At 42.3% G+C, this 15983-nt stretch overlaps 1 protein-coding gene across 3 annotated transcripts in view; it reads left to right on the top strand.

Annotated features, from left to right (window-relative positions):
• Positions 1-944: 944 nt before the first annotated feature.
• LOC106740802 (heat shock protein DDB_G0288861-like) overlaps positions 945-15983 on the top strand; it is an 83596-nt gene continuing 68557 nt past the window's right edge. For all 3 annotated transcript variants that reach the window (XM_014612191.1, XM_014612190.1, XM_014612188.1), the window contains exon 1: positions 945-1342. The gene's annotated coding sequence lies outside the window, so the exon portion shown is untranslated. The remainder of the gene's footprint in view (positions 1343-15983) is intronic.

Here is a 15983-nt window from a genome sequence, read left to right as displayed (position 1 = left end):
TTGCTATGAATTCATTTTTATATCTTTTACGTTATATACATGCTCATCAAGCTTGTGAAGTCGATGGATGTTATCGAAAATCTTGCAATATATTACTCGTATGAGTTAAATATCTCGTGTTCTTCAAATCGCTCAAGCGTCGACTATTGCCCTATAGTTATATTTTATATGTCGATATTAATGTTATCAAATTCTTTTTTCATCAAGCAAGGAAGATTAAAACGCGTTGCAATCGATGCAACATTTCGCAAACATATCACTGTAACATTTCATATCGACCAAATATCTGTCACTTTGTAGTGCAAATTATATATCCCACCAATTGTACGATAGATTTAATTAATTGGTTTATTCCTTTTTGTTTATACATTGGACGGCGCATCACGCGTGTACATTGCATATCATTAAAAAGGTATAAGCACCAAATGGATGAACATTCGTATTTCCTTTTGTAATGCGTGAAAGAAAGAAGGAATTCGTCGCTCCTATTATACAGACACTACCCTGATGTCAGCCTCATAAATCTAAGTTAGTCTTGACTGAGTCAACTGAACTTGAATTTATTCTGTCCTCCTCTGGAGACAAAATTAGAAAAGAACACGTTAATTAAACCTCAGTTGACATTATTCGATTCTTACAAGACCAATTGCCGCAAGAAAGCGTGCCTTTCTAATACAAAAATTTAAAAAGATAAGTCTCGTTAATTCGATCGAGCTTGTTCTACGAAATTAACTCTCGTAACTTGTAATCCGGTAAATTATTCCGCAAGAATGATATTAACGCGCCGTCTGCAAGCGATCGCCTTTACCCGATGTCGGTAATACAGGCGTGTTGAATTACCGGCGGCGTCAATATGGCGGTCGCGCGCGAGACGGTTGCTAGCGAGCGGGAGTGGTGGGTTCGTCGGCCAAACTCGGCCTGGTTCGCAGTCATTCGTACGGCGAGCGCGGAACGCGCGTTGTCTTGTCTAACGCTCAGACTTGTTCGGACACGTCGCGTAGCATCGCGGACGTTACATTGTTCTCGTGTGTCGGCGTCGTTAGTCTCGCGTCTGGTTTCATCTTGCGAACTGATCGTCCGTAGGAACAGTCGTGCGTCGCGGTGCGTAAGATTCGCGCGTGCCCGCTGTTGTCCTGGTGCAACTACGTAACATCGCGTGTGTAACGTTTTGTGCTTGTTGCCCCGAGTTCCTTCGAAGGGAGTTCTCTACAGGCGTGCAACCTTCTCCCGATCCCAACGACGCGCCGGAGGAGAAAAAGATATACAGACAGAAGGAGAAGCTTTGCATTGACTATCAGCATCGAGGAGCATCCATTGCGCCGAGATTCTCCAAATTTTCGAGGTACGTACCGCGCGTCTGCTTTTATCGTGTGTATGTGCGCGCGCATGCCGTACTTTTGGAGTCCCTTTTGGCTCCGTTTCCCTGTTCGCCGGAGCCACCACCTGTTGGCCATGGAAAAGTGCAACGACTCGTGACGGCCGATACCTTAAATCGGACGCCCGCTTTATTTACTCGCGAGCGTCGCCGGCGCGAATGCGAATCTGTTCGAAGCGATCGATCGAGAATCGGGGGGAGGGGGGACTTCCGAAAGTTCTCGTTTTGTGAAGATAACGTTCTTCCCAGACACAGCCATGTTTCCTCCCGAGATACTCCTTCAGGGATATCACGTTTTTACCGCCATTATATTCGCCTATGTAATTTTGACTTAGCTTTGCACTCGAGATCGACTCCGACATTGTTTGTTTTGATCCTTCTCGGGAAGACTCGCGTTCGTAGGTAGAAAAAGAGTCGAAGGTCGCCTCGACGTTTGGAGGTCTCCGGCCTGCGCAGGAATGTGTTTGACGCGTATATACAAGGTGCTCCATTTCTATCGATCGGAGCGGAAGCTCCGTACGGCCGATCACTAATAGCTCCGGGAGCTGTCGTTTTGACGTTTTGATTTCGTTGATGTTACCTTTGATTGCGAACCTTCGATTCGGCAAAAAGTGTGTCGTCCGACGGAGCACGAAGTTTCTCCACTTTGCGGAAAAATTCCAAATTTGTTCGGATAAATCCTTTCTATCAACGAATATGTTTCACGCGTGATGTAAAAGCTCACGGAGCAATTGCGCGTAGTATCGAATATCGCGGACGTGCGAGTCGAACATTAAAGACGAGAGAAATAGAAGACAGATCTTGCGCAGCGGGTGTTATTAGACTCGGTGTCAATTTAATTTCTCGGCGGGATAAGATCTAGCGGGGATTATGAGCTGAGATACGGATCGGAGGAAGAATTCTCCGTTCGCCCTCGCCATTGATTCGTATTCCGCCTGCGTTACTCCGTATTGTTGTTGAAGAAGAACGGAATTACGGGGATATTCGCGTGGCTTCTCGAAAATTGCGAGAAGTGAGTCGAATTAGATTCGCCGTAATTGCGGTGTGTAATTGTTTAGTTCGCACAGAGCGACATTCGTTTCTCGATATCCCTCACGAACAATGAATTTTTCTCCCAGATTTTCGCTCGGCGGCGCGAAGTTTGTGAAAAAAAAAAAGCATCCATGTCGGCTGTGTTTGTTTCTCTCATCTCGCTGGAGTGTTTGAATCCGGTACCTTCTCACGCGCTCGTGAATCGTTCACTTCTTACTCCAGCCACATCGCGATGCATAACATCTCCTGAAGCGCATGCAAAGTTGGATTTAACTTTGCAAGTTAAATTTCACTTTGTGAGGTAGATTCAACTTTGCGAGGTACGCTCGGCTAATTTGAATCAAATATAGTCTGCGTCTTCGCGGGCATATTTTTTTCCGCGATTTACACATTGATGGCGGATTTTTTTTACTCAAAATATAGATCGATCGGCGGTTTTCGGTCGCAAAGCACTTCCTCGATGTTAACTATTCAGCTCGTGTATAAAACACACAGAGAAAAGTACTACAATCAAGAAAACGTAATTACTTGTTTTTAGCCTCTTAAATCTAGTAATATTTTTATCAATTTAAATATATTTTAATAACTTGTGGTAAATACTTGCTTGAACTTTATAAATAAATTACTTAATTGTAAGTGTAAAATGACTTTAAATTTAATAGAGTAGTAGAATTATATAATACTTGTTCATTGAAGGAGTTTGATGATTAAAAATTTTTTCATCTAGTAAATATTTCCTAAAAATAAATTCTGATATTCTCAATATCATGAATTTGATATTTGTCGCAGTTGTCTTGACACATACAAATAAATGTTTATGCAAAGGAAATATCACACACACACACACACACAATTATGCAGCTAAATATTGCGATCGTGAATATTTCACATCGGTTGCGAAAATTAAATATTGTAATGCTTGCGGTCGAATATACAGACGTATGCAAATTAAACTTAATGTTAAAAAAAATTTTTAACTACATTTTCTATTCAAATATATCTTTATTTACACTTTTTTAATATTTTAATATTTTGTATGCATTCTCTTCCGTTGATCTAATGAGAAACAAACATTATTAATTTAATTATTGAGAAATTAAGCTCAAGTAAATTTTATAATCGACAAATGATTTGGAAAAAAAACACTAAATTTATATCAATAAAAATTGAAGACGTCACAATATAGACAGCAATTTCCCAGAAAAACAAATAGAAACAATACATTAATATATACTAGTATTTCCAAGTAATACTGATAATAGGAATAATTCACAAAAAAGAATTCCGTAAATTTTGCATAATTAAAATTTACATTGAGAGAATGGACCTGTAAATTCCAAATATATGAGAGAAATATAAGAGAATTTTACGAAAAATGTATTCTAATCGAAGATATGATGCAATCTTACATTGATAGATAAAAATGTTGGAGTTTTAGTCTAGTAATTTGCGCATAGTCTGTAATTACTGATGGGCGCACGCTCTCTCGCACTTTGGAATGTAAAGCGACGACATTACGATTACGGAGGATAAATATTGCAATCGCGGTCGGGAATCGCGGACAAAAGCGCGTACAAAGCGCCTCGATAATTGCGACGCGTAATGGTGCGCGTGATCGTTCGCGTACACGGTGGGCACGGTTACAAGGTTACACGAGTCGCTCCTCCGACTGATAATAATGAATCGTTACGAAATCAACGATCTGCGGGATTATTACCAAAGCGCGCCGTGAGTATTCGTTGACCGCGCCGGCGGCGAGCTTTATGTCAACACGAATTCCAGGGCACCGTTACGTCGTCGTCGTTTCCATGCGAGAAACTGTCGCGTGAAAGTCGCGGCATCGCCGAATTTGCGTTCGCGCGGCAAAGCACGATTGCGTGTCGATGCGTGCCGTTGCGTCAGGTGGGATACTTTTACCGAACACACACGCGAAAAATCGCACGCTCGCTCGTCTTATCTCACCGAGCCGAGATATATCGCGCAATTAAATGGATAATTAACGTCAGCGTCGAGGAGGATCACCGATGTATCAGTGCGCGTTGCTGGTCGGAATAACGCACGGATGTATCATGTTTAAACTGATATGATAATACACTTGAATGTACTCCGACGAGATCCGTGTTATTCGTCGGTGGCTCGTCATTGGAAGTCGGATAAAAAGGCCGACAGAGCGATCCGCGACGATTCGCGAGAGTTTTCCGCGCGAGAATTCCCGCTCCTCGCGGCGCAGTGGTTGATTAATACCCTTTTTCTGCTCCTCCCGCGACAGACGTTCGAGGCAAGCAAAGGTATGATGAAACGTGAAAGCGGTAGCCGCCGGTAACCGACTCTTTTAGGGCTTCGGCGGATGGCGCGCGGCGTTCGTTCGTTGTTGCATCTGAACAATGAGTTACGCAACGCGCCGCGTTGGAATACACACGGCCGCCTTCCTCTCTCTTTCTCTCTCTCCGCCGCTCCCCTTCCTCTCATTTTACGGGCAGGCAGGCGTAGGCAGGCGCGTTCAAACCGATATTACACGGTATTACGCGGTACGCTCGCTCGTTCGCTTGCGCGTTGCATTAGGCAGGAAACGCGAAGAGGAGTCGTTATATCGCGTCGACCCGCTTCAGGCGCACCCTGAGGAACGCCCGAACGCCCGCCGGCAACGGAGAGAAGCGGAACGCGCTCCTGAAAATGTCAGACATCGAGCGAAGCGGCGAATGCAATACACACATCGTCTCTCTCTCTCTCTCTCTCGCGTCGCGCCGATGGGTACGATATTCCACGTGGAGCCGCTTCCAACGTGATAGGCTCTCTCGTGCTCCAGACGAAAACGGTATTCGATAAAGCGGAACGAAGCATCGGTATCGAGATGCAATCGAGACTCTCTCTCGCGGTGTTTCGGTACCATAATACCGCCGAGACCGTAGACTTTGAGCATAACGGATACTCGACGCTATAAGGTACTCTTTCCTACGAGCCCCCGATATCGTTGATTTTTGTTTCGGCGTGTACCTGCGATCTCACGGATTTACTTTGTAGTCTGCGGCAGTAGGAGATCTCTTCGGCTACCTAAGGATTTTCTCCGGTTTTACGTATCGTCTCTCGTAGTGTCGTGCGAATTCTCTCGTCAGTCGACTTTCGCTTCTACTGAATTTGATTGCCTTTCCTTCTCCCCCTTCTCTCTATCTTATTGAAATTATTGCTTAAATTATTGAATATTAAGAAAAAAATTAATATTTTTTATGAATCAATACTCTTAGTATACTCTTTTAGAATTAATATTCTAAACTAAAGGAGATGGGTCGATAAGGCTGTTTTCATGCCCCCTCTCGATTTCCATTAAATAATTTTTTTTTGTATTATATGATTATTAGAAAAATCACCAAAAATAATCATTAGATGAGGAAAAACTCGATCCATAATTAATTATAAATCTAAATATGTCATTATGATACTTAAGCTTTTTTTAAGATTAATAAGTGAACTAACTGAATTAAATATTTTCGTTTATTATATTGCTCTGTCATCATATTAATGTCAGTTTAAACCATAATATTTATCGTCTCCAAGGTGAAGATGAATACAGTTCGTGGTAAAAAGAATTATTTTTTATTATTTGATGTGTCCTACGTATTAATGAAATTTTAATAAACATGGTGTAGAGGTTAAGAGGTAGAGGTTAAGTTTGTAGGCAACTAATAGTGATCACCTATTTGTGGGTATCCATATGTCAAGAGTAATCAGAAAATTCATTTTTTCACCAAGTTGTATTTACTTTCAACTTGGGGACGATAGATATTGTGATTTAATCTGACATTAATATGATGGCAGAGGAATATAATGAACGAAAATATTTTATTAACCCTTAGTTGACACACGTCAAAATAATAACGTACGTGCTATAGGGGATATTTTGGACATATAATGTCTTCATTGGTATAACTCAATATATCATACCATTATTGTTTCATTACTATATTAAACGTTCTTAGAGGACTAGAAGGGTCCTAGAAGGTCAATAAACGCTTTATCCATCTATCTATTTCTCCCTCGCCCTTCCCCCCCTCTTTCTCCCTCTCTTATGGGTGGATTGCGAGCTGGTAATCGCGGGTCTATCTTTCGTTGGCTTCAAACTGTTGCGTGCCCCAGATCCGTGATAGCGTAAAACTTTACGTAAATACGATCACAGCGCGCGCCTGAGCTGTGCTCGTCGTTGGGCTCGTATCGGCTCGTTCGTTTTGGATTCCGGAGCAAGTCGGCAGGCGATAAACACTTGGGAATGCCGTTAATGATCGTCGCCCCGTTTTACGTATGCGCCTTTCGTGCGTCCCGGCGCCGCGCTCATAAAAAGGCACGCACGTCGTCCTTGTCGTTCGCCGGTTCGCCATTTACGGGATGGGAAAAGGGGGAAGGCAAGATCGAGTATACGTTTTTCGCCGGCTTTATCGCCCGGCGATCGTAATTAGTCGCGTTTCTGCGAACGGCGCGCCGCCCGGCCATTTCTATTTACTCACCCGTGGCAATGATCTAGTCCGTACATCGACGCTTAATGTCGCGTAATCGCGCGTCTCTTATTCGATAACGATCGGTAGACGCGCAATTACGGGTGATTAACGTCTTCATCGCCTGGCTTTTTCCCGCTATTCAACAGCTGCATCTCTTTCTCTCTCTCTCTGCGAACGTAACCCGTTATTATGTCGCATTTATAATATAGATCGCGCGCGCGGTGTCGCGCGGGAAGAAATGTCGCCGCTCTCGCAGGAATCTCCGCTTTCGTGAGATAAAGTCGCGACGTTTAATTAGAGATTTATGCCCACGTTTTCGGTGGATAAGATTTTTTTCCATTCTCCGCTATCTCCGAACGTTATTAATTTGACGCACCGCGATAATTGACGATTTCGTTTTTTTGTAACATCTCACGCGAATAATTTCATCCTCGACCATTTTTTCCGATGTCCGCTGAAACTACCGATATCTACACGTTCGAGACGACGAAAACGTTGGCTCCGGAGTCGTAACACTGTTTTTTTTGCAAAGCCTGACGACGGCCTCACGACGGTACGTTAATTCGCTCGATCGACGCGGTCAGAAAGAGAGAGAGAGAGAGATTCCTCGTGCGACTCGCCTAAAACGGCGATTTACTTAACGTGCGACTGTACTTAACGAGTACACACGCACACCCTCGGTAGCAAGCCCGCGGACATATCCATGTAGTAGATTCATCGGCTGACCGTAGCAGCGACGTCGTTAGCACGAGTAAAATAGAATACGTAGCTGAGGGAGTTATCGGGCACCGCGATCGAACCGATTCAAGGATCTACCGCTTACACACACGTACTCTCTCGCGCGCGCGTACAAAAGAGAAAGGAAGAGAGAGAGAGAGAGAGACCAACACACAGACTCGTCTTGGAGTCGCCAGTGTATACGCTTTTCTCCGATCGAAACTGGTTCGCGGATAAGGTCTTTAACCTTACACGCTGCCAGGCTAACTGCTAGAGGTGGTTCTAGGAAAAGAGAAAGAGAGAGAGAGAGAGAGAGGGATAGCGCGGCGATAGCGACGAAGTAGTGGTAGTATGGTTATGGTGGCGGCGACGAAGACGACGATGGTAATGATCGCATACTGTTCATATTCCTCGTCGGTGTACAAGCACGTGCTCCCGCCACGTTTGTTGTCGTCTTCATTTTCTTCTTCGTCGTCGTCGTTGTTTAAGGTTTACGGCCGACCGTAAAACAATTTAACCATCGTCGGGGAGAGTCACCGGGCGATTCCGGATAATCCTCGCTCGAACGAGCTCGCGCTCTCTCAGGCAGACGTGCGGAAACATGCGGGGATAAGGATCTACGGTGGAAGCGAGGACCTGCGATACCAAAGGCTCGCGATGTAAAATTATGTTAAAATATATCGGTGAGAGAGGGGGGAGAAAGAAGGAGGATGCATGGTTCCGGCGATATTAGACACGATATGAGAGTATCAAAAATACGGGAGAACACGAGGATGTACGAAATAAACAGGCGGTTAAAGCTGGCACTTACGATTGCGCGCAGCACTTTAATAACGCTCGATCCACTTTGGTGTAATATCAAAGGATCGAAGGTAGGGGTAAAGAACGAAGAATCTAACATGCCGAAAGCTCGGGATATTAAAATTGCCAAAATACCGAGAACTCACGATATTGATGGTATTATCATACCAACGTTTCGCAGAACGTTGCATCAAAAGGTTAATAACATTGCTCGATAAAATGAGCCTTTTTTGCCTTAAGTTCTATCAAGTCATTTTTGGTGAATTTTTTAGCGCTGATTGCGAATCTGGTGGTAAAAACGGCGTGTCACGTCCAGTTTTTGAGAAAACCCCCAGTCAAAGTTGCTAAAATAAATGTTTTTGAGACTTTTGTGTGAGTTATATCTTTCAATGGAGACGTACTCCTTCTGGACAGCAGTGACAGCTCACAATGAAGCTGAAGACTTATGTTTTATGACAAAAATGTCAGAAAAAAAATGGTCGAAACGTAAGAAATATCATTTATCACAGAGTCCTCCCAATTATACGTCTCTCCAATTGTCCGTTACTGAAATTTAAAAAAAGTCATTCTTATCATGAAAGTCGGTATAAATAGGTGTTTGTTGTTGCTATTACTTGAAAACAATATTTGAAGAATTTTTGTCATAAAACTTATAAGTTTTATGAAAAATACACATCACATGATACATTCAAATAAATATTATTTGTTTCAAGTATTTCACATAAGTTTATATAAGGTGTCCGATATAATTATCTCGGGATTTGTGATGTGCAGATAGAACGAATTAAATTGAACGGAAAAATCATGTACCATTTTTACAATTTGTAATGAGAAATTAATTAATTTGCTAAGAAATTAATTAATTAATTAATTTTATCAAACTAATGAGCACACGGATCAAACTAATGAGCAAAGCGGTAGACCGGTAGATTCTGTTGTATAAAGAAAATGGCTTACTTTTAAAGATCTAGCAATGATAAGCATCAACTGATTTCTAGAGGCGGAGTAACGAGCAGTGAGCGGATATGACACAGGACTGCGTGCCGGAAAAAAAAAACATCTCTCACTATCAGTTGATACTAATACTTTCACTCATCGTTGCTAGGAGATCTTCAGAAGAAAGTTCTTCTTTATACACAGTATGACTTATTGCTTCCCGTATGCTCATCAGCTTATATAGAATAAGTAATTTCTTATTAATTATTGTGAATTTTGTAAAATAATATATGATTTTTCTCTGCAGTTTAATTCGTTCTATCTGCACACTATAGATCTCGAGATAATTACTGGACACTCTGTATATCTGCATGTAAGCTCATTATAAATATAAAATTTATTTAAAATATATTCTGAACCCTAATAAGTTTAGTACTTCAAAAATATTAAATTTAAATACTAAAACCAAAACTTCGGTTTACTTATTTCTATTAATCGAATTTAATTTTTCTTGAATAAAACTTATAATATTCTTGAAAAGAGAATAAATTCTTCTTTTGAATAAATGATAATTAATGAATGATAATGATGCTTTTCTAATATTTGTGATGAGTATATTTTAATACTATTATCAAGAAAGTATTCTTTGGTCAAAATAACCATTATTTAAAAAAAGAAAAATAAACTGAGTAATTGTTTTTTCGCAGTACAATAATATTATTCCTCTGTATAGAAGTACATTTTGTCTAGCACTGTAATCCAGTAATTTTTTTTGACAAGTCACTAAAAATTCACTATTGTCCAATATGAGTCACTATAGTCATTTTTTTCCTAAGCTACTGTTAAATTTATAAAATATAAGCATTATATGTATATTTTTGCCGTCTCGTATGCTGCCGATTGTTACCCATTCACTGGGTCCGGTCCGTGGATTGAAGTTCAGTTTTTCTTTAATAAAATATGCTATTTATTTCATTTGATAAAACTGCTCCAAAAGCGAATTTACATCGTGCATATCTTTCCTTGTTATGAACTTTTAAACCGTACTATGAAAATAACTCGTTATATATTAAGTTATCGAGAAGTAAACATGGGAAGATAATATTGTTATTTTTCGACTTAAATGGCCTTAGTTATTCACAGAATTTGACAAAATATGTCACTTTGGTCATTATTTTGATGTCTGAGAAGTTACTTTTGTTACCTTTTCTACCAAGAAGCAGCCACTATTTCACTTTTTTATTTCGATGACTGAATGGCAGCGCTGGTTATTCCTAATTCTTTTTCATGTTTATTCCCGTTTGATTTGTCACACGGATTTTCACGTCTCTTTGCTGCGCAAAAGGACTTAATTTTCCTTACGACACATCACAGTGCTTCACAATCCTCGTGGATTAGTACTTTCGGAATTGTTTCGCAGTGCGTCAGATGGTTAACGCGGGTCAAGAAAACTTTCTCGTCTCGTTGCTCCTCTTGTAGGAAGGATATGATAATATCAGGGAAACTGCTTTGCGTAAGCCCCGCCGTCGTCGTCGAATGTGGCCTAAGGCGGTTTTTCTATTCATCTCACGGACTTAATTGTTTTCTTATTCCTACGGGCACGCCACGATTTTTAATTGCACGCAACGTGCACTCCCGCGCAATTATCTCAATTATACGACGTAACACAAAGTAATCTCCATTGTGCAGGCATGCGCGATTACTCGCATTTAAACAATATCTCCCGTTATGTGGATTTCTATATTATCCATTATATTAACATATTCCTTTTTTGTCATTAATATATTAATTTCAAGTGATAATAATCGAAGCGAGGAAGAGAATATTTTCAACCTTAAATGCGCAGAAATCAACATCTTAAAGCATTTCTTTTTCCATCTCCTGATTATATCATCAGTTCTCCTCAGATGAAGATTCACGTACTGATTAAAAATGGTCCCATCTGCAAATCGCAATGATCACAAAGTACGATTCTTTTCTGTCTAATCATAATGTAAGATCTTTTTGCGAAACTTTATCGCGAGCGTGGTGCGTTTTCGCGAGCGCCGAAAAGAGGTCGGGCGTTCCGCGTTATCATCCGCGAGAATCGGTACGAAACGCCGCAAGAAGTCGAAGTTGAAGTAACGCGTGCGATTGTTACAATGTATATCTCGATCAAAACTGGCGGTGAACGCGCGAGCTTCGCTATCACCATACGTAAACGTGAGCGAATGAACGGGCGAGCGAGCGCGATGAGAGAAAGTTTCTCTGGCGACGACGCGACGTTCAACCGCCGGAAACGCTGGTTCGCGAGCCGGATTTCAAGAGATCGGTCTTCGTTTTCACTGACGGAAGACCTCGCTCGCGCGCGATATCTTCTCGCGTGTCGCGCGTGGTCTCGTAGACACGCGCGCACGGTGAAATCGCGCGCATTCACGGCGAACGTTACGACACGCGTGCACGCGTTTTAATACCGCGAGCTACGCCTCCCGGAACGTAAAAACTGAGATTTCATTCGGAAATGAAATCATTCGCGGATCTTAAACTCTAATCGAGCTGAGCTTTACGCAGGAAATTTCTCAATACATTTTAGCGTTATACATGCCTCGTTTTTCTTAAATCTGTACGTATTATTATACGAATGTACGTACACTTAAGCGTTTTGTTTTTAACATTTTATTCTGCTATACACATTTCGAGTTATGCGAAGTTAAACATTAGCGTAGCATTTTGTAAATATGACCTACTACTAAAACAAATTTTATATACCTTTTCCAAGGTTTTCATATCGAAATAGTTATTCGATAAATCAATAATTCAAGTTGAGTTTAAAAGTTTTATTCTCTGTTCGTGTTGCAGAAATTATCCTTCTGACGGTTTGTGTCTATTTTCTGACAAGTAAAATGTTAGGATCTACGTTAAAAATTTACAGTTATATTTATTGTTGTTTTGTTTAAGAATTTTTATTTTGAAAAAAAATATATATTTGTAACAAAATACTGTGTTTCTTAAACAAAACCAATTTTTTAAAATTTATTTAATAGGAGTATTGTATAAAATGTAAATGGTGGACCATAATACTACTTTCTCGTTTAATAATAGTTTCGGTATGACAAATGAAAAAGATCTGAAATATCGTCGTTACTTTTTTCCACTGCGTTGTCTTTCACTAAAATGGAATGAGAAAGCGGAAAAGCATGGACGACAGTAAAGGCAATTTTTGAAGTGATCGTTTATTGATACGAACCACGCTGAAAATAGAGACAGTAGTACGAGAGATTTCCATTTCCAGACTCCGAGAATAGTCCAACTTCGTTCAGCGCGGGCATATTTGTCGAGCGATCCGCTGATCGTAACAAGCGAAATCGATCACCTTGTAATAATGCGTATACACAATGTATATCATCTTTTTTTTCTTGCGTGGCGCTCTCACAATGCAGCAATGTATCATTTTAGCGCAACGGGGAGCAGGCAAATGCTCACGGATTAAGATCGTTGCTACATGCTAGACGTGATTTATTGCGTTATGCCGGCTCCGATTTATCAGCCGTGACGTTGTAATGGGTTCTAATGGAATTAGAATAAAAATTGAATAACACTTATTTGTTACGATTACGCGGCCGGCTGGCTATCGTTCGCCCGCGAGACAGCTCGATGTCGTAATTCGGGCACTCGTGACAAGCGTCATGTTTTAATTTCGTTTTGTCAGTTGCCGCGCGACGGCGAATTCAATCTGCATTTTCGATCCGTATCATTCAATCGACATTTCGTACCGCGTATCGGCGAAATAATAACTCAACCTTTCGCGATTCGATCAACGCGCCCGGAATTTTTGCCCCTCCACAGCCTTGGTTCGAATTTCCGATGCAAATTGGAACGCGTGTTTTGCGAACGACGCGAGCTTATATGTAATATATGTTGTATTAAAATGTGAAGCGAAACAAGAAATGAAATATGACGCGAAGCAAAAGATCCACGTGCACGAAAGGCACGTTTGAGAGGACCGATTGAATATGCATGGCGCGGCTGAATGCAGGCATGGGTGCAGAAGGTTAATACGCCTAGCGTTGTTGCACGTGACGGTGGTGCCCTGTGGTCGTGTCGGCATTTTTTGCACGATTCTGGGGCAACACACGCCGAGATTCGAATCGGTACATCGGGATCGAGCGTATTTCATTAACGGATTTCATTAAGCTAATTAGGACCCCTCGTTACGCGCCCGTTCGTAATTACGGTCGCGGAAACGCTCCGCAGAATCCGTGGAAGTTAGAAAAGTTGCGCATTCTGGTCTGGATGCTCCACTTTTCGAGCCCCGATATGCTTTGGTGAAAAAAAAGGAAGAGAATAATCCGAGCGCGTCGTGTGCGCCACGATAAAGCGATTCTCCGATTTTTCGGAGTATCTCTATCTCCTCCCGCCCGTCCACGGAATGTCCGCAGAATCCTGCCCGTCGTGAAAGCGCAACGCTCATCTTAAAATCGCCACTAGTTTCTCAACAATAAATATCTTTAGTTCAAATAATTTCTTCTTCTTTTGTATTTCTTTCGTATTTTCACATTTCTCAAACATCACAATGGTTGTCACAAGCAAGAAATTATTTGAAAAAAGTAACATTGTTGGAAAACTTCGAAGAACTCCTTTTGTGTGTTTCAATGCAACATTATTTAACGTTGACTGCCTACGAGATATCTCGTAGGTTGTTTACTTGCCCAGGATGCCAACTACGAGTTATCTCGTCGCTTCATTACTTGATTAAATCAAATTGGCTTCTTAGACCAGAATCGTGAAAAGTTCCGTGCCAGTCAACGTGTTAATATATAATGAAATATAATTTTTTTATTGAAAATGAAATATTCCCTCTAAGTAATACTGTTTCTTCTATATGAAACAACATTGCTTACTTTAATGGAATAACATTTTCATTGCAGAAAAATGACATTCGATATTATGAATTATGTTGTTTGTATTGAACAAGCCCAAGTCAAACAAGCACGTGTATTAAATCTTTAAAAAAATATCTTCTCTCTGTACAAAACGATATTTTAAATGAGCATACCACTCTTAAACATTAAAAATATAGAAACGTTTCAAATAGATTTTACATAGATTTTTGTATTCTCGCGCCTGTTGATCTTCTTAATTTGAAGTTGAACTTTAATTTACGATCACCCCTTCATTTTATACACTCTTTTCAATCTATATATTTGAATGGGCGAAAAGGACAAAGTTCCGGAAAGTTCGCGCTCGTGACGCAAGCTGTCAACGTGACGACGCGGCGGCCGCCGATCTGGTTATCGGTTCGTTATTATTTTCGCACGGGACGCACGTCGGTTTGCCGTCAATTGCGTCCCGATCGTGTTCTGGCATTCGTCGCAGGTGCGAGACAAGCGGTCTAACCCAAATTCTCCGCCGGCAATTACGGCGTTTTCACCGTGACTCGCGGTTTCCCTCTCGCAGGCAAATAGACTGGAAAGATAATAGATAAAGGATGCGACCGGTGGGGCGGCGGGCATCTCTCGCACCAGGTAACGGCTCGCAATTAGAAGCGCAATTAATGTGTCCATTTCGTCGCGATATCTGCTCGCTCGCACACGCGAGTTCGACACTCGAGCGGTTTTTTATTCGCCGGCTCCTCCCCGTGGATTTCCGCGGATTTTACTTTTGCATCGGGATCGAGATTGCTCAACTTTAATCAGGATGATACGGTCGTTTGTCTGTGTTTAGAAAGCGATTCGCCTTCCCTTCATCCCCGTCCATTTTCTCTCCGCAACACCATAATGCTTTCGAGTGCTCTCGGCGAGTCTCTGCATCGCGGATCGCGACGTTCTCGAATCGTTCAAACAGATCCTCGCTCGTTCACGGCACACTCGCGGCACACAAAAGCCCGCGAGTGTCGCGCCCCGCGCGGATCGATCCTCTCTCTTCCTCGCGCGATCGACCTTCCGTCTCCCTCGGATTTTAATCGGACACGCACACACGTACGACACGCGTGCGTGTTCAGTGCGCAGTCGCGATCTGTTTCGCTCGCGATTAAACCGAAATCCACTCACCAACGTCCATTGGCAATTTATCCATTTGCGAGACGCGCGCACGTAGTCCCCTTGCGCGTGCGATACAGCCGGCCAATAATAATAACGCTGGTAATTTTCGGCAATGATCGGTTAAACGTCGGCAATAACGCGCTATAAATAACCGTGGTCAAACCGGTATTGAGGTCAAGCGGCGGCGGCGGCGGCCTCCGTGATCGCCTATCGGCTATCCCGAAAAAGCGATGATCCCAGTCAGAATTACATGCCCGTTCGCCCACCGGTCCGCGGATTCCGCGATGTTCGCCGCACACGGCCGCCCGTTGCGACCGCATTTCGTTCGCGGTGTGCACGCACACACACACCTGCGTACAATATATATTACACGCACGAGAGACGGATCGGCGAGATCGCGGACGCGAATGCGATGTGCACTGGCCCGCTCCGCCACGCTCTGCTTGCCTCCGCAAACGCGACTCATTATGACGCGTCTCTCTCTCTTTCTCTCACCTCCCCCCTCTTCTTCCATCCTCTTTCCATTCATCTCTCGCCGTCTCTTTCTCGTTCTCCGTGTCCTCGCTCCTGGTAGATGCCCGTAAACGCCCCTTTTGCCGATATCTATCGCGATGC

The sequence above is a fragment of the Dinoponera quadriceps genome, unplaced genomic scaffold, assembly GCF_001313825.1.
Source record: "Dinoponera quadriceps isolate SergipeBrazil2010 unplaced genomic scaffold, ASM131382v1 scaffold591, whole genome shotgun sequence".
Taxonomy (NCBI): Eukaryota; Metazoa; Arthropoda; class Insecta; order Hymenoptera; family Formicidae; genus Dinoponera; species Dinoponera quadriceps.
This window is presented reverse-complemented; position numbering and strand designations above follow the sequence as displayed.